Below are 19315 nucleotides of genomic sequence, written 5' to 3'. Positions count from 1 at the left end.
GACAATTGAGACTATGGCATGTCCACTGAAAAATGTGGTGAATTTCTGTGGGGAATATCTACCAGGCAGAGCCTCTGGGGAATGGAAAACTCTCTCTGATGACCCCAAACCTGAGTGATCTTTCTTTTGTTTGTACTCTAATAGCACTTCCTGTTTGAACTGTTCACTTCATCCTAAACATAATGTGGTCTAGTGAAAAGAGCCATGATTCTGGAGTCAAAGATTATGAGTCCAAATCTTGGCTCTGCCACTTGCGACCTTGAGTCACTTCACCTTTTTAGGCCTCCCTTTCTTCATTTATAAAATGAGGAGCTTGAGCTAGATTGTTTCTGAGGACTCTTCTAGCATAGGTCCTTATCTATACATAGGAATACAGAAGGACAGAAGATCTTTAGGTAGTGATCTTTTCACATTTTTATAGCGCTTTGCAGTTTGCAGTGCACTTTCCTCACAACAGTATGAGATAGGTAATTTAGGTATCATTAGCTCAGTTTTAAAGGTGAAGTAACTGAAGATTCAAGAGCTTAATAGACTTGCACATGGTTACTCTGCTAGTAGCTAACTGTCCCAGTTGAGATTTGAGCCTAACTTTCCTGATTCCAAGTGATTTTCTTTCCACTATTCCACACTGGGGTGTCCCTCATTTAGTCCCAAGGGGGTTAAATGACTTTCCAAAGATCACAAAGCTATTTAGTGGCTAAACTAGGCTTAAAACCCATTCCAGTGTCCTGTATACTCCTTCGTGTTTCATAAGCTGGTTTGTATTGCTAGCTGATGCTTTCATGCATCAGCATTTTATCTCAATAATTAGATTACAATAAGGGACCACACCTTTTCATTTATATATCTTGCAGTACTTGGTGGTCAATAGATAGTGTTTCACTTAATTTTAACTAAGATGAATAGAAGTAAACTAAACACATTGGTGTGAACCACTCAAATCCCAAATTGCCATCATGGAAGCATAGGCTCAGAGAATTGGAAGGGACCTTAAAGGTCATCTCATCCAAATCCCTCATTTGAGTTCATAAAAGTGGAAGAGACTTTAAGATCATATAGTCTCTTACAGACCATCAAGCCTTAGGGTCATAGATGTAGTGCAGGGAGGGACCTCAAAGATCATCTCATCTAATCCCTTAAATTTAAGGAAGAAAAAAAGATATATGTATGTGCATATGAGAATATGTGCATACATACACACATACATATATATGTATAAATATATAATGTTAATATATATTTGTACCTATTATATATTGAATATATTAATGTATTTACATGTATGTGAATAGGTAGATTAAAGACTTTTTGAGGCATATATATATATATAGCAAGATTATACAGTAAAACAGTTTTTATATATTACACATATGCTATATATATGCTACATATACATACATATCATATATACATACATAATTTATTAACATATTTACATATCTGTGCATAGATTATAACTGTACTGACTTTTTGAAACCACCTATATATGTAGTAAGATTATACAGTAAAACAGTTGTTATACATACATACATACACATATGTATACACATATGTACATACATACATGTGTATACACAATTATACATATATATCACACTGTCTTCATATGCCTCTTTTTTATTCTTTTTGCATGAAATATTTGTTAATGATAAGTTCACAGTAAGTAAAAGAGGAAAAAAATAGGGCAAAATATGATCAACTGCCTAAAGATTTAGAAGACAATTCAATTCAGCAAACACTTTACTACAAATAAAGCAGTCTAGTGTGCTGTTCTGAATAGAGAGAGAGCCAGCCTTCCAGCAAGGAAGACCTAGGCTCAAATCCTGACTGGAAAACATACTGGCTAACCCTGGGCAATTCAGTTAACCTTTCAGTGCTCTAGAAAATCCACTAAGAATACAAGTTTCAGAGAAGGTACATTGGTAGCAGGAGTTTTCTCATACAGGAGCTCTCTATACTAAATATATACATGCATGCATACAGATAAAATACGTACATGTATATAGTATATGTGTATACATATATATGTGTGTATGTCCATCCTCTTCCTGTCCTCATGAAGAATCTGGGAATACAAAGACCAAAACCAGTCCCAGTTCTCAGGGAGGTCCAGTCTAATTAAGAGATATGTACCCTGTATCCAAATAAGTATGATGTAAGTTGGAACATCAAAAAAGCAAAGGAAAGAAGAGGACAATGCTTCGGGGAAATTTGAGGAGGGGGAAATCCTTTTATCTAGGAGGATTCAGGGAAAGGTTCTTGGAGGAGGAGGAGGACTTTGAATTTCAATTTGGGTTTCTAAAAGAGAAGCTCCTCCTCCTCCCATCCCACCCAGCTCTTTTAATGTGATTGTTGTTCTTTCTTCCTTGTTTCTCTTCTCTTTGTTCTCCAAGCTCTCTCCTTTGGCGATCTCATTTTTTCCCACAGCTTCAACTCTCATCTTTGGGCAGATGACTCCTAATTCCAATCTCTGTCCAAATTCTTTCCCAAACTCTGGTCCCGCATTTGTAACTGACCACTGATTGTTTCCACCTGGATGTTCTGCCAACATCTCAAACTCAATGTATCCAAAATAGAACTAATCATCTCCCTCCACCCCTTACTCTCTAACTATCTTCGGTCATCACTATTTTTGTTAATGACATCTCCATTCTCTTATTTGCCAAAGCTTATAACTTGAGTCATATTGACCCTTTTCTCTCCCTCCTTTCCAAGTCTTTATATTACTATATTTTCAAAATACCTTTTATATATTCCATATTTCCCTTTCATACTTCCACTACTGATCTCCCTCTTTTACCCCTTCCTAGATTACTGTAGCAGCCTTCAAAATAGTCTATATTCAGTCTCTTCCCTCTCCAGCCCCTCCTATTCACTGAGGTGAATCAGTCTTATTAATTGAAATGATTGATCTTTAATCAACTGATTTTCAACTGTTTTTATAATTTCACTACAGTCCTCACAAATTTATAGTATCTCCCTTGTTGCCTACCAAAGAAAGTCCAAATCTCTTACTTCGGCATGATCTGGCCCCATTCTCCCTTTGCAAATCTGCCTCACTAATGCTTTGGCTGAACTAAACTATTTTCCCTTCCCCAAACATACGTTGCACATTTTCCATCTAAGTACTTTTGTTCATTCTGTTTCTGTTCCTATAATGGCTGGACCCTCTCTGTTTCTGATTGTGTAAAATCCCACCCATCCTATAAGGTCCAGTTCCAATGTGATCACTTCACTGAAGCCTTCACAGATCCTTTGAGCCAGAAGTGTTCTTTTCCTCCTTTCTATACGTAACTTAAAATGCTGCCTACAGAGATCCTTACGTGCAGATTAATGACTGGTTCTGTTTCAGTTTGACATCACTGTTTATGGTACTAAATGTCCCGGCTAATACTGTTTTACCTAACATCACTTTTTTTTCAGAAACAATTAATGACACTAGGCAGAATAGGCTTATGTGCATTATCTGCTCTATTAGATTATAAACTCACTGAGGGCAAGAACTATCTCCCCAAAGCTTAACAAGAATGTCTGTATAGAGTAAGTGTTCAATAAATGCTCTTTGAGTGAACGATTAAATGAAACTTAGAACTCTCCTCTAATGCATAAAAAAACTTATATAAAACATTATAACTTGGGCATTGATTCTATATCACTATATTGTTGTTTTACAGGCTTATGTGAATTTCAGGAGTGTTTCACTTTACAACAATACTTGACTCACATGGTGAAACAAACCTATGACCTTGACCTCAGCATCTTAGGATTAGACTTTAAATTCCTTTTAGGATATGAAAATGTCATACTGCTCTAGTCTAGTATCACTCACTGTACCTAGCACATGGTTAAGAGTAAACATAGTGGTATTCAATAAATTGTTGATTAATTGCTTGTTAATTGTTTCTCTCTTTTAGCCCTTCTCCCATCACCTTCAGTCTATTCCTTAGCTAGTATTACTCACCCTATATTATTTCTCTATGTTTTGTTCTTTGACTCACCAATTCTTTAAGATTAAATTATTTCATCTCAAATTAATTTTTGATGTTTTTTCAAATGCCTTTATTGAATATAACTTCAGGGAATTCTGCAAATGCCATGGTAGGTTCTGTTTCTTTATCTCTTTGTAAGCACTTACTTATCTTGTATCTGTCTCTTCTTCCCTGGGTACTTCCATAGTCTCCTTCATTTATCCCTCTCACTTATGCCTTCAGAAGGGCACAAGTGCTTATGGGTGAAACTGGATGAATTGAGAGTGATATACTAAAGAAATAATGAAAGGTGTTGACATGAATGACCCCTTTGTTAGTGACAGCAACTATCCCAGATTAACTAGTCGCACTGAAAACGAACCATATTGTATGGGACGAAGTGGCATCATTAACTTCTGCTAGGTAACTGCTGGGAATTTCTAGACTGGCATTCATTTTCCTGGCAGCCTTCAGAGACAGGTTCTGATAGCTGAACTCTGTGGCTCTGTGAATACCTATAACAACACCATGAAGCTATATATTTGTCAACTCTTTTAATAAAATTTCTAGTTTGAATGAACTTTAGTTCTACTTTAGTAGAATTCAACCTAGAGACCATGGGGGTCAGAAGCTTTGTTAGTCAAGGAAAAAATACACACACATATACACATATATGTTTTTATGTGTATGTATATACACATATATGTATATATGTAGGGGATGTCATCTAATATCCTCTCAGGTAGTAATTGCAACTGATTTTACAAAAGGTTAGTTGAAAATAGTATTTTGAGTATTAGCTGGTAAAGTTAATTTTTTAAAATGGCATATGTCCATTGTTATACTTTGTCATTCTCTGACTGCCTCAGCAGTTGTGGTGTTAAAGATGAATAGGAGGCTATGCAAACTTGAACTTAAAGAGTGGCAATATATAGCTGGGGTTCCGAAATTTGGAATCCAAAGACCTGGGCTCCAATCCCAGTTCTGTCATGCTCTCCTTATGTGATTGTGGATGTCTCCTCATATCTAGGAATTTTGTTTCCTAATCTGTAAAATGAGAGGGTTGGATTAGATCATCTCCATGGTCTCTTCCAGAAGTGTATAATATAATTCTATGGGAAGAGAACTGGGACCCCCCTCTGTAATTGACTTTTTCTATGCATTGTGTCCAACGGATGAAATGAGAAGCGTGGCTTTGGAAGGTCAAGGATTAGATAGGAAAGTTGCTATATTATTATATAGCAACAGAAAGTGATTATAATAGTATGCCTTTATATAAGATGTTTAAACTTCTAAAGCGTGTTCACATCTGCTATTTTATTTGATCCTCACAACAATCCTCACTAGATTATATGCTCCATGAGGTGAGGTGCCTTATTTATCCTCATATCTCTCTTCTAGTACTTATCAGCAAACTAATTTGAACATACTGAATAAATGTTGAATCAGCAAATGAATACATGAATGAGGTGGGGGGTGAGTATTATTGATTCCTATGAATTGATCTTATTAGGTAGGTAGGGGTATAGTATTAATGCAGTTACCATTTTATGGATGAGGACTATGAGGCCAAAAAAAGTTAAATGCTTTGATCTCTAAGGTCCCTCCTGGCTCTAAAAATTCACTGATCCTCTGACTTACTGATCCAAAGTGGTTTAACGAGGTGAAGAGTTAAAACTACAATCTAGGCTCCTTGCCTCTCTGCCCACCAATATTTGCCAGTCATTTAGATTTCTTGTACTTCTGCACTTAAAAGTTTTTGTATTGGTAGTCTTTGAAGACTTAATAGTAATGAGGCAGCATGATGGAAAGATAGCTAGTCAGATGTGTGTGGGGAGAGGAGGAGACAGAGTCAGGAAGGTCTGGGTTTAATTCCCTCCTCTGACATTTAATGGCTCTGTAATCTCAGGGGCAAATCACTTACCCTCTCTGTCCCAGAGTGTTCTTTCAGACTACATTTTGGAACAGTCATAGATCTGTATTGGTGTAGCGAGGTTTCTCACTGATATTTCTCTATACCAGTGAAATCCTAGATCCTGACTACCTCCATTCTCTCTGCTCCTGTAAACCATAATCTATGTCTTAAACAGGGCCGTTTTGGATGCCAACAGTTTTGGGGGAAGTGATATAAAGTAGAGATATGCAAATTAGATTCCCCACCTGTGATTTCAGGAGGCAGGCCAACTTTCAGGTCAAATTCAGCCATTCAAACCCTGAGTGTAAAAGCTCTGCTCAGCTTACAATTTCAAAGTCCTCTTTAGGGGAGTTCATAAACGCAGCTGCAGTGAATGGACTGAAGCGTCCTGAGCTATACGGGTCTGGGTCATTCATCATTCAGCAAGACTTTTCTTCAATTCAATTCAGCTTTTTTCTCTTTGTTAATAATAGAGCATTTAGGGTGGTTTGTGGTTTCAAGTTTATCTGCTTCCTCAGCCAAATTATACTCCCCAATGCATAAATATCTTCTGGGGAATCATAGCTACTGACGGGGAAAAAAATTATTTGCCTTCTCAAAGGAACAGTACAATGGTCAGGAGCTGAGAGACTGAAATATTTAGATAGAAGGGCCAGAAAGTATCCCAATTCATAATAGAGAGGCTGTGTAATGGAATGAAAAAAAACAGTGGACGAGTAGCTGATAATGCCATATTTCAGTCCCACATCAGTTACTTACTAGCTGAGTGACCTTTACCTCTATGAATCTATTTTTTCATGTTTAAAATGGAGATAAATCCTGCTTTACCTTCATCATTTCTATATTAATTTTATGATTGATTGATATTATGATGAGTCATTGGAGAAGAATTTCAATGGATGACTTTTCCATAGGAAAATTCAATGAGATTATGCATGTAAAAGAACTTTGTAAAGTATTTATAAATACTTTAGCATCATACCATATAAAATACTGTTATTACTAACTCCATAGTGGCATAGAACTGGAGACTAAAAGACTTCAACAATATATATTTATAAGATTTCATATATCAGTTTCCAGAAGCAAAGAAGTAATTGCTATATTACTTAAAAAACAGTATTGAAGTGAAGAAGAATTGGCATTTTCTAGTTCTGTTTTCTGGAATTCCATTCCCCCAGTTGATTTCCATTTTTCACTGTTGGTGTATTGTTGTGGTTCACTCATGTCTGACTTGGGGCAGCTAGGTGGTGCAGTAGATAGAGCACCAGTGCAGGAGTCAGGAGGATCTGAGTTCAAATCTCACCTCAGATACCTGACACTCACTAGCTGTGTGACCTTGGGCAAGTCACTTAACCCCGATTGCCTCATCCTGGGTCATCTCCAGTCATCCTGATGAATATCTGGTCATTGGATTCAGATGGCTCTGGAGGAGAAGTGAGACTGATGACCTGAACAGCCCTCCCTCATTCAAAAAAAACCACTCAAGTCATGTCATCATTTCTCTGATGGCATAGTCTTCTTTGGCAATGAAGGATGAACACACATACACATCATGTCTGACTCTGTGATCCCATGGACCATAGCATGCCAGGCCCTTTTATCCTCCATTAATACATTGGACACCTTCCAATCTGAGGGACTAATCTTCTGATGTCATATCTTTTAGCATGTTAGTATTGTCCATGAGAATTTCTTGGCAAAGATACTGGAATGCTTTACCATTTCCTTTGCCTGTGGCATATTGTTAGTGTACTAGCTATCTATATTCTATAACATTCAAGGAAATGACAAGATTTTTCCTATGCCTTCTCTTAACAAAACCATAGAGTCAGAAAGGATTATCTCTGTTGTGGCTTCTTTCAACCCCACCTGCTGCTAACTTTCCACCTCCCTATTTTGCATCCTTTTGAATATTTAAAGATGCCCTCTCCCCACACCAACAAATACTCAATGTCTTCTTGGTTTCTGCCCTCTTTTTCATATTAAAAATTGCTCTGAAGAATTGTGCATGTAGTTAAATTACAGTTCACTCATCAATCCACTGAGCCATCCATCCACTCAATATGTATTACGTGCTGATTATATGGAGTGCAAATAAAGTGTAATATATAATAAAATTGTCCTTTGTCATACTGGGTAAGCACACTACTGGTATTAGTGATAAAAACCCCACAATGGAGAAATTTTCCTCATCTTTGAGTGAAACAGAAGAAGCATTTTGAGCATGGAGACCTTTTGGGACTCCTAAAATCATACCATAAAAGTTGCCAAACTTGTCTCCTTCCATATAATGCCAGTCCTGATCTAATCCATATGCCCACAAAGAGTTGGCTCCAAGTCTGTAGCTGCTGGCTTGTTTCTGGATTTCCTTGCTCCCTTTCTGCAGGTGTGGTTCACAGATCCTTCCCGAAAAGGGGAGGAAAAGGATAAGTGTGTGGAGGTAAAGTATGAATTCTCTGTGCCCGTTAATCTTAGAATGGAAGATTTTTAAAATTTCTAGACCATGATTTTTCTATTACGATACACAGAGTCTGTGGTATAAGAGGAGCACAGGATCTAGTCATAACCTAACGTTTCCTGCTAATTAATTGTGGGCTTGTGTAACTTGACTTCTCTGAACCTCACTTTTCCCATCTGTGAAATGAAGAGGTTGAACCAAATCAAAGAATAGCCAGCAACACTCAGAATGCAACCAGAACCAGATTAAAATGTAATTAGGAAATACTTAACAAAATAAATACAAATGGAAAATAGATGTCAATACATAGTTTTTCTAAGGGAATATGTGGCCTATAGAGATATCTATATCCATATCCACATCTATATTATTTATATCCATCATCTATATATTTCTGTATATTTCTATCTCAGTAGATGTAGCTGTACACACATATACATGCATTCATGTATATGTATATGTATACAGAGATACATACAGAATAGATGAAAAGTATTCTTTGAGGGGAAGACACTACACATTTGGGGAAAAGTAAAAGCTTCTTAAGGAAGGTTTTTGAGTTGAATCTTGAAGGAATCCAGGAATTCTCCAGAGCCAGTGCTTTTTCTACTGTACATACTAGTTTTTAGGAATGAAGGAAGGAAGCACTGAAGCATTTATTAAACATCTTCTATATGACAGGTACTATGCTAAGCACTTTGCAAGTATTTTCTCATTTAGTCCTCCTAACAATCTTGGGAGGTAGGTGCTATTGTTATGCTCATTTTACAGTTCAGGAAACTGAGATAGAGGTTAAATGACTCATTCAGAATCACACAGCTAGTATGTGTCTGAGGTCAGATTTGAACTCAGGTATTTCTGACTTCAGGCCCAGTGCCTCTCTCCACTGCTCCACCTACCTTTACAATAATTGTTCAAAGAACCTAGGATGGGATGGAGTGGTCAGGAAAGGCTCCATGGAAGAAGTAGAACTGGAGATAGTCCTTGAAGGATAGATAGGATCTTTTTAAATTTTTTAAATTTTATTTTAAATTCATGTATTCATTTTTAGTTTACAACATTCAGTTCCACAAGCTTTTGAGTTCCAAATTTTCTCCACCTCCCTCCCCTCCCTATTACCCACCTCCCCAAGATGGCATGCAGTCTGACATAGGCTCTACATATACTTTCCCATTAAACATGTTTTCATAGTAGTCATGTTGCAAAGAAGAATTCTAACTAATGGAATGAGCTATGAGAAAGAAGAAACAAAACAAAAAGGAGAGAGCAAATAGGATGCTTCAATTTGCATTCAGACTCCATGATTCTTTCTCCAGATTTAGATAACATTTTCCTTCCTAAACCTTTTAGAGTTGTCTTAGAACCTTGCATTGCTGAGAAGAGCTGAGTCTATCCAAGTTAGTCACATACAATGTAGATGTAACTGTGTACAATATTCTCCTGGTTCTTCTCCCCTCACTGAGCATCAATTTATGTAAGTCTATCCAGGTTTTTCTGAAGTCTAACTGCTCATCATTTCTTGTAGTACAATAGTATTCCATTTACATTCATATACCGCAGTGTCTTCAGCCACACCCCAATTGATGGGCATCCCTTCAATTTACAATTCTTTGCCACCACAAAAAAAGCTGTTATAAATGTTTTGGTACATGTGGGTCCTTTCCCCATTTGTGTGATCTCTTTGGGATACAGCCCCAGAAATGGTATTACTGGGTCAAAGAGTATGCACCTTTTTTATAGCCCTTTGGGTATAGTTCCAATTTGCTCTCCAAAAAATGTTCACAACTCCACCAACAATGCAATAGTGTTTCAACTCTCCCTTATCTTCTCCAGCATTTGTAATTTTCCTGTTTTGTCATGTTAGCTATCTGACAGGTGTAATGTGGTACCTAAGAGTTATTTTGATTTGTATTTCTCTAACCAATAGTAATCTAGAGTATTTTTTCATATGACTATAGATATCTTTAATTTCTTCCTCTGAAAACTGCCTATTCACATCCTTTGACCATTTGTCAATTGGGGAATGACTTGTATTCTTATACATCTGACTCAGTTCTCTACATATTTTAGGAATGAGGTCTTTATCAGAGACACTGGTTGTAAAAATTTTTTCCCAGTTTTCTATTTCCCTCCTAATCTTGGTTGCATTGGTTTTGTTTGTACAAAATCTTTTCAATTTAATGTAATTAAAATTATCCATTTTGCATTTCATAATGTTCTCTGTCTCATTTGGCCATAAATTCCTCCATTTTCCATAAATCTGAGAGATAAACTATTCCTTGCTCTCCTAGATTGTTTATAGTATCAGCCTTTATACCTAAATTGTGGAGCCATTTTGACTTTATTTTGGTATATGGTGTAAGATATTGGTCTTTGCCCAGTTTCTGCTATACTATTTTCCAGTTTTCTCAGAAATTTTTGTCAAATAACAAGTTCTTATCTCAGAAACTGGAGTCTTTGGGTTTATCAAACAGTAGATTACTATAGTCACTGACTACTGTGTCTTGTGTACCTAACTATTCCACTGATCTGCCACTCTATTTCTTAGGCAGTGCCAAGTAGTTTTGATGATTACTGCCTTATAATACAATTTAAGATCTGGTATGGCTAGGCCACCTTCCCTAGCATTTCTTTTCATGAATTCCCTTGGACTTTCTGTATATTCTGGACCTTTTGTTCTTCCAGATGAATTTCGCTATTATTTTGTAGTTTCATTGGTATGGCACTAAATATGTAAATTAATTTAGGTAAAATTGTCATTTTTATTATATTAGCTCAGCTTATCCATGGTGTTTTTCCAGTTATTTAAATCTGACATTATTTGTGTGAAAAGTGTTTCGTAACTGCGTTCATATGGTTCCTGGGTTTGTTTTGGCAGGTAGACTCCAAATATTTTATCATGTCTATAGTAACTTTAAATGGAATTTCTCTGCAACTTTGCAGGATATAATATTTTAATTTAATATTTAAATAATTTAATTTAATATTTAATATTTCAAGTGGTTTTTTACCTGATTCTCTAGGATTCTCTAAGTATATCATCATATCTTCTGCAAAGAGGGATAGCTTTGTTTCTTCTTTACCTATTCTAATTCCTCTAATTTCTTTTTCTTCTCTTATTGCTAACACTAATGTTTCCAGTAATTAAGTAACCCAGGTGATAATGGACATCCTTGTTTCACCCCCGATCTTATTGGAAAGGAATCTAGCTTATCCTCATTATATATAATATTTGCTGATGGCTTTAGGTAGATGCTACTTATCATTTTAAGGAAGACTCCATTTATTCCTATGCTCTCTAATGTTTTTAATAGGAGTGGGTGTTATATTTTGTCAAAAGCTTTTTCTGTGTCTATTGAGATAAGATAGATAGGGTCTTGATAGGTGAATAAGTGGATGTTCTAGTGGGAGAAGCAACAATTACGGTGAAGGAAGTGTTTGAATAAGAATCCACAATGATTGTAGTATGGAATCATAGAAATCTGCCCCTGAAGACTGGATCACAGGAATAATACAGAGGCATCCCACAGATTCCTACCCCACTGATAGCCTGACCTAGACTTGGTCTTAAAGTTGTTCTCTAAGGCTCTTCAGAGAAGCTGATTCTTCAGTCAATCTTGGTCATCCTTTATGCATTAACAGAGTGTGCTATGATCCTGAAGAACTGTGCTTCAGTTCCTCATCTGCAAAATGAGGGTAGTGGTCTAGGTGTTATATAAGGCATCTTCTAGTTCTCAATCTGTTATCCTGTGGTCCTTGAAATCTTGATTATTTGACCTATGTCCCTACTGTGTCCTTAAAGACATATATTGTCTTTGTTTCCTTATCCTTTTATCCCATTACTGAATTAAAGACTATTGTTACATCATTTTGCCTCTCTCTTCAACTTGAGCCTTCTCCTTTCCAAATTCAGTAATATCAATAATTATGCTTCATAGGCAAAGATGTCTTGGATCTTTGGAATCATAGGTTTTAGATCTGGAAGGGACTGTAGAGATCTAGCCTAATTTTCTCACTTTACATGTGAGCAAACTGAGGTCTTTGGTCATGAGCATTTATACCAAGGAAATTGGCCATGGCTACCATTAAGGGCTTGATTTATTGTTTTGTTGATCGTCTAGACTTAAGAAAGTGTTAATAATGCAGATGAAACTTAAAAGTGAGTCAGTGAGTCATATACATATATATACTCTCCCCTTCCCCACCCCCAGAGATGGTTGTTTCTAGAAAATAGAGCTTTGGGGTAATCCACATCACTCTCTCACTGATGCTGAACAGTGACGTTGAGAGGCAACTAGTGCGGCAAAAGGAAGCCATGCAAGCAAGATGGTGCTAGAATAAAATGGTTGTATAATATAAATATGTACATACATTTACTCCTAACATTCATATTCCTAATATTCATATTCCTAATATTTACTCCTATATCCATAATATTCATACATCTTTTTGTATGTGTAGAATTAACCCATAAACATCTATACCTTTGCAAAAGCAGGACAGCCAGAATTTCCCTTTCTTTTTTTCATAGGCAAAATGTTCTAATTTTTTCTCTCTCTCTCTCTCTCTCTCTCTCTCTCTCTCTCTCTCTGTCATTCTCTTTCTGTCTCTTTCTCCTTTGGGAGGGCACTTTCTTTGTTTTCCCTTGAAAGACTCCATTTGATGTGTATTTTAACCTGGTTTCATTATACACAAATTCATATGAACTCTAAGGGTTTGAAGGACTGATTCATATGATTTGCTTCAGTATCCTGATCTTCATTCTCAGTGGTTTAATATCTTTGTGACTCTACTCTGATCCCTCTCCCAGGGTTCTATACCTTTCTGAAGCTGAAAAGCCAAGAATAAGATTAATAAGTGTTTGACTTGTTGTAGTTCTTATCTAAAAACCTCTTTTGAAACCTCACCTCTTTGGATTACAGCTGAGACCCAGGAAGTACAGAAGAAAGGTCTCTGAGCAGCCAAAATATTCCATACATTAGATGGTCCACACACTAAACCTTATGCATTCTATTTATAAGAGAACCCTCAGAGAGAGTCTATACATTCGTTACTTTACACACAGTTCTACAATCTTTCTTACTCCATAGGGCTGATGTGAGGCAAGAACCATAAGTATTCTATCTAAATATTATTTTTTCACCATAATCAATTTTTCAAGTCTGCAGTAGATTAAAAGAGAGAAGATAGTCTGCTTAAGCTGACATTCTGATAATGGTGGGGAAGTGATCAATGTCAGCTGACAGAAAGGAAATAGAGAGACAAACTATAAAAAGCAGGCATAAGAACAGCAAAACAACAGTGCTGTGAGGCCATTTGATGTGTTAGTAGAGCTCACAACTTGTGTTGTAGCAAAGTATAATAACAGATGTTCATAATGATATGATTAGGTCATTAAGATAAAGACTAAATCCAAAGGGCTGTGTGTGTGTGCTCCATTTTATAGAGAGCTTCAACCCCAACAATTGTTAAGGTGAATAATATTTTTTTTAAGTGATGGTTAAAAAAAGTTTAACCCTTAGTTGTCTGGAAAGCTCTGGTTCACCTTTGGAGTTTCTCCTTTCAGCCAGAAAACCTGAAGCTGCTTCTCTGATTCAAAGGAGTGAATCAATCGGTCAGTGGGCAGAAAGTTCACAAAGTGAACATAGATTTTGGCTCTTGGTACTGATGCTGCTCATCACAGACTTGTGAGGTGGTATCTCTACCAGAGCAGGTAGGAGGAATGGTTAGCTCCAAAGGTCATTTTCAAACATAATGAGGTGATAATGAGGAGAAAATGGCCTAATCTGTGACTTGGCCTCCTTCTCACCAAGCTGTTCAAAACTGGGTAGGTGGCTGTAATCCTGGCCATAAAATGGGCTTTTAACATGGCTGATTTTGGCAGGGATAGCAAGACCCTAAAAAAAGCAAGTGTCTGCCAATTCTGGCTTTGAAAATAAACCAATTAATTAGATAAGTATAGTTTGGGAAAGAGGCACAGTAGAAAGGCCCCACCTGGTTGGGTTCTTGCATTGTTTTATGTTCAAGGAAAATAGTGATTTAAGGGAAAAGAAATGAAAAGAAAAAGTGTGTTTGGGCTGAGGAAACTGTTTTATGGGCAGAAGCCTTACTGATGTAAAGAAGGTAATACAGAGACCCCTGCAAAATAAGACATTGCACTAGAAATAGTGCGAAATCCTGATTAGCATTGGCTATACCCTCACTAAAAATTCTGAGCTGGTAGGGAGTTTGTACAAGATGACCTTTGAATTCCCATCCATTGCTAAGATTGTGTGATTCTGACACTTAGAGTTCAGTGTTCAGAATTTCTAAATCAACTCCTCTCAGAAGGTATTTCCCATGCTTCCTTTAAAAAAAAAAATCATCTGTTTTCCCTGTGATTCTTCCCTCCTTTCCTCTATTACCTCATTTCCCACACAGCAGTAAGAGTGTTCTCACAAGTCCCTGAGCCCAAGTTCCAGGCCTATAAGTAACATCTGGAGGATCCAAGTTGGCTTCCCATCCTAGACAGATGTTTTGGGATTCTTACATCAGCCCTAGATTTCACAAGGAACTGTAGCATTGAGGAGCTATAATGGTTCCCCATTGCATATGCCATCAAAATTCATATTCCACAACCTACAATTTAAAACTCTGTCAAGTGGTCCCATAGTAACTAACCAACCTCATTTCTCACTACTCTCCAATGTGAACCATTATCAATGGCAACTTGGAAGGTAAGCTCAGGGTATTGTTTGTTTCCAATTCAATCATTCAATAAACAAATATCCATTTATTCAGTATATACAATATACTTATGTCTGGGCTGGGTACTCTAGGGGGAGTACCAAGAAAGGGAATACTTGGTTTTTCCCTTCCTGGATGGAGTTTACTCTGTAGTTTAAGACAAACAAGCATAACATAAATAGAGAACTGTCTCATCCCTCCATAAGATAACAGGAATGTCAATGAGCAATCAAAATAACCTGCCCTTAAGAACTGTTTTTGGGGGGGAATGAGTAGAAAAGTGGTAAAAAATGTTCACTATACTTAGAGTCTGATACTTTATTTTCAAAGTATGGGAGTAAACTCAGTGTCAGAATTGGAAATCTGAGATGAATTAGAGATGAATCAGAAACCTTAGTATGAAGCTAGGATAGCAGCAGTCAGTCAGCAAACATTTATTAAGCATCTAATATAGGCTATATAAGGTGCTATGTGCTGGAGAAACAAAGAAAGGCAAAACCAGTCTCTGTTATAATGTTTAACAGGAGAAACAATATATCAATAACCATATGTAAAGCAGATATGTAAAGGATAAATTGCAAATAATTAACAGAAAGAAGCTATTCATACTAAGGGGAGTCAGAAAAGACTTCTTTTAGAAAGGAGATTTTAGCTGGAACTTACAGGAAGCCAGGAAAAACTACTGGTCTCAGAGTTGAAAGTCTTGGATTCAGTCTCAGTTCTGACAGCTTTTCTAGCTGTGTAGCTTATATAAGCCTCTTCTCTTATCTAAACCTCAGTTTCCTCAACTGTAGAGTGAAAGAATTCAATGAGGTAGTCTCTTCCAGTTCTAGTGTTATAATTTTATGATTCAAAGCTGAAGTCAAAACCAAAAGGTCATGGAAATACATCAGATTTAAACTTCTGGAAGAGTAGAAATGTCATGTACGGCAGAGCCAGATGAGAAGATTTGAATAGGCAAGTAGGAGAGATCAAAAAGTGGGAGGAAGTTAGAGTCAAAATGGCAGAATAATAGTTGAATTGGGAAAGCTTGAGCAGGACATGGAGAAATCAGACAGGTCACTTCCTAAATAATGGATATCCTGCTGGATGTCCAAGTCATCTTTCTTCCTTCTAAGAAACAAAAAGGGCCTACTGGCTAGAAGGTGGTAGTCAGATATGACGAGTGAAAGGTATGATGAAGAAGGACTAGATTGTGAGGAAAACACTGGTAGCTAAGAGAAGGGAGAGGTCTCCTGTCTGCTTAAAACCCTTCACAACCTGGTCCCAGATTGCCTTTGCAGTCTTATTGCATACTGTTCCCCTTCATGTACACTCCAATCCAGTCAAACTGGTCATCTTCCTTCCAGTCCACAGAGCTGCTCTATGTTTCAGGCCTCCTTGCATTTCCAGTTAGCTAGGTGGCCCAGTGAATAGAGCTCTGGACCTGAGGGCACAAAGACCTGAGTTCAAATTCAGTCTATGAGTTCAAATCCAGACTCTGATGGATACTAGATTTATGACTCCAAGGAGATCACTTAACTGATCTCAACCTAAGTTTTCTCATCTGTAAAATGGGAATACAATGGTTTCCCAAGATTGTTATAAGAATAAGTGAGATATTTGTAGAGCACTTTGTAAACCTAAAAATATGATTTAAATACTAGTTGCTATATTGTTGTTGTTATTAGTCAGTAGTAGTAGCAGTAGCAGCAGCAGCATCACTAGTAGCCATAGCATTAACCATAGTAGTAATAGCATGCTAGTTGACCTCCTTCTCTGGAATACACGCCGTCCTCTCCTTAGCCCCTTAGAATCTCTCATTTCCTTCAAGGTCTACCTCAAGTGCTTCCTTGTGTGTGAAATCCTTCCTGATCTCAGCTGCTGATGTCTTACCTGAAAACATTTTCTGGCACCTATTTTGTATTTGCCCTTATCTGTACATGTTACATCCTCTGACTAGATCAGAATATCCTTGAGGAAAAATTGGTTTCATTTTTGTCTCTGTCCCCTCACATTTAGCACAATGGTTGGCACAGAGCAAGTGCTTAAGAAATGCTTATTAATTGATCAAAAGCTTCATGGAAGATGTGGAGCTTGAACCAGGTTTTGGTGGATGGACAGAAATGGGAAAGGTAGACATAGGCCATCTCAGGGAAGGGTAACATGACCACAGGTCAACGAGAAGGAGGATAGAACGTCTGAGAATGTTTTGATCAATCAGCTGTTAACCAAGTAAGTATGTATTAAGTACTTCCCCAGAGCTAGATGTTATGTTAGGTCCTGGTGATACACAGACAAAAATAAAACAATCCTTGAAGGTAGCCTCAGGGAACTTACACTCTGTTGCTAGGATATAAGTAGCATTTGAGATCATTTCCTGAGAGAGATACAGATGGAAATACTTTTAAGTGGAGGGGCTTGAAGGGAGAAGGCTTTCAAACATTCTCTGTGGAGGATGTGAATCACTAAACAATAGAATTTTTACTATGTAGCAGTGAGTTGTAGCTGAGATTGGATAGCTGATGTTTATAGTGGACCCTCTCAAGCGATTTGTTGGACCTTTTACACTGTAGTTTAGTATTATGGAAGTGGGAGCAAGCTAGAATGATCAGGGTATATTGGAGTTACCAAGTCTGTAGACAGGGATTGGGAGAGATGGGAAGACTGTGAGTCAAATACTGAATTTCTTGAGAAAGTACAGAGATGGTAGACTAAGGCAGCTGTTTGTGGTCTACTTTTTATAGAAATGTTTAGGAATGTGGAGGTACAGGTAGATGGCCTATGTTCTAATACCCATCTCTTACTAATTTCTTGAGTGAATTTAGGCATTCTATTCAACCTCTCCAGGCCTTTTGTCCCTTCTTCTATCAAATTATTCTTATTATAATCCATAAAGGCTCACCATAAAGAAATGCAAATCAGTGGAAAGAGAACTGGATTTGGAGTCAGGAGAGAGACCTGAGATGGAATCCTGGTTCAGACCTTTACTAGTTGTGTGACCCTGGGCCATATTCTTAACTTGGGCTTCATCATCTGTAAAATGACCATAATAGCACTTTTAATTCCCTGTTCATAGAGTTATTGTGAGGAATGTATTCTTTGAAATTTAGAATGCTATGTAATTGTGAGGTATTAATCAAATGAAGTGGGAAGTGCTGTGAAAAATCAATGGTTGATGTTCTAATTAGGGTTGTAATATAATTCAACTAGGGCGCAATGAGAGGGATTCCCAAGACAGGTAAGGCAGCAGGAGTCAATACATAGAGAGATCAGTGAACCAGGAATGGGGGACCTGGTTTCCAATAACGGCTCTATCACGAACTGGATCTGTGACCTTGGAGGAAGTAATTCACATCTCTTGGCCTCAATTTTCATATCTACAAAATGAAAGGTGTGAACTGGAATACTTCAAGGTCTGCAAATCTATGAGTTAACAGAACACAATAAAAATAACAATAATAAATAACATTTATGTAGTGCTGTGAGCCAGGTGCTGTGCGAAGTGCTTTACAATTATTATCTCATTTGATTCCCACCACAACCCTGGAAGATTTGTGCTATCATTATCCCCATTTTATAGACAAGAAAACTGAGACAGACAGAAGTGGAGTGATTTGATCAAGGTCATAGAGCTTGTAAGTGCCTGAGGCTGAATTTGAGTTAGATCTTCCTGACTCCTGGCACTCCATCCATTGCACCACCTAGCTCTCATGGATAGAATGAGGAACTCAATCATAAAGGACCTGGATTTGACTTCCGCTATAGACAAGCTGTCTCCCCTGGGCTCTCTTAGCCTAAATGTCCTCCTCTGTAAAAATAGAATAAGAATAGTACCTGCCTCATAGGTCTGCTGTGAGCATCAAATAATAATGCATGTGAAATGTTTTGTGAATCTTAAGATGCTTTGTTAATTTCAACCACACTGACCTCGTCTAGACTGGCGAGAAGCAGACAACAGAAGTGATGAGAGGAGTGATAGGTTCTGAGTTCATTTAGCAGCTCATTCAGCTCCTCTCCCATCCCCAAGGGGTTAATTGACATTCTTTATCTAGTTCTTAATCTTGCAGGGCAAGGATTCTACTTTGAAAAAGGATTGTAGCTTAGTGAAGTCATTTACTGGGTACTGTAACCCCTCCCCCCCCAAGAGATAAGGAATGGTACGCTACACAGTGAAAAGAATGAAGAATTTGGAGTCAGAAGATTTGAGTTTGAATCTTGGATCTCTTACTTAGTACTTGGGTAACCTGTGATTAAATCATTTAA

General features: G+C 37.4%; 1 protein-coding gene across 11 annotated transcripts in view; it reads left to right on the top strand.

Moving 5' to 3' along the window:
• Positions 1–19315, top strand: part of SLC14A2 (solute carrier family 14 member 2) — a 691185-nt gene that overhangs the window by 192349 nt on the left and 479521 nt on the right. The gene's annotated exons all lie outside the window — the stretch shown is intronic.

This window comes from Notamacropus eugenii, chromosome 4, assembly GCF_028372415.1.
Source record: "Notamacropus eugenii isolate mMacEug1 chromosome 4, mMacEug1.pri_v2, whole genome shotgun sequence".
NCBI classification, from domain to species: Eukaryota; Metazoa; Chordata; class Mammalia; order Diprotodontia; family Macropodidae; genus Notamacropus; species Notamacropus eugenii.
This window is presented reverse-complemented; position numbering and strand designations above follow the sequence as displayed.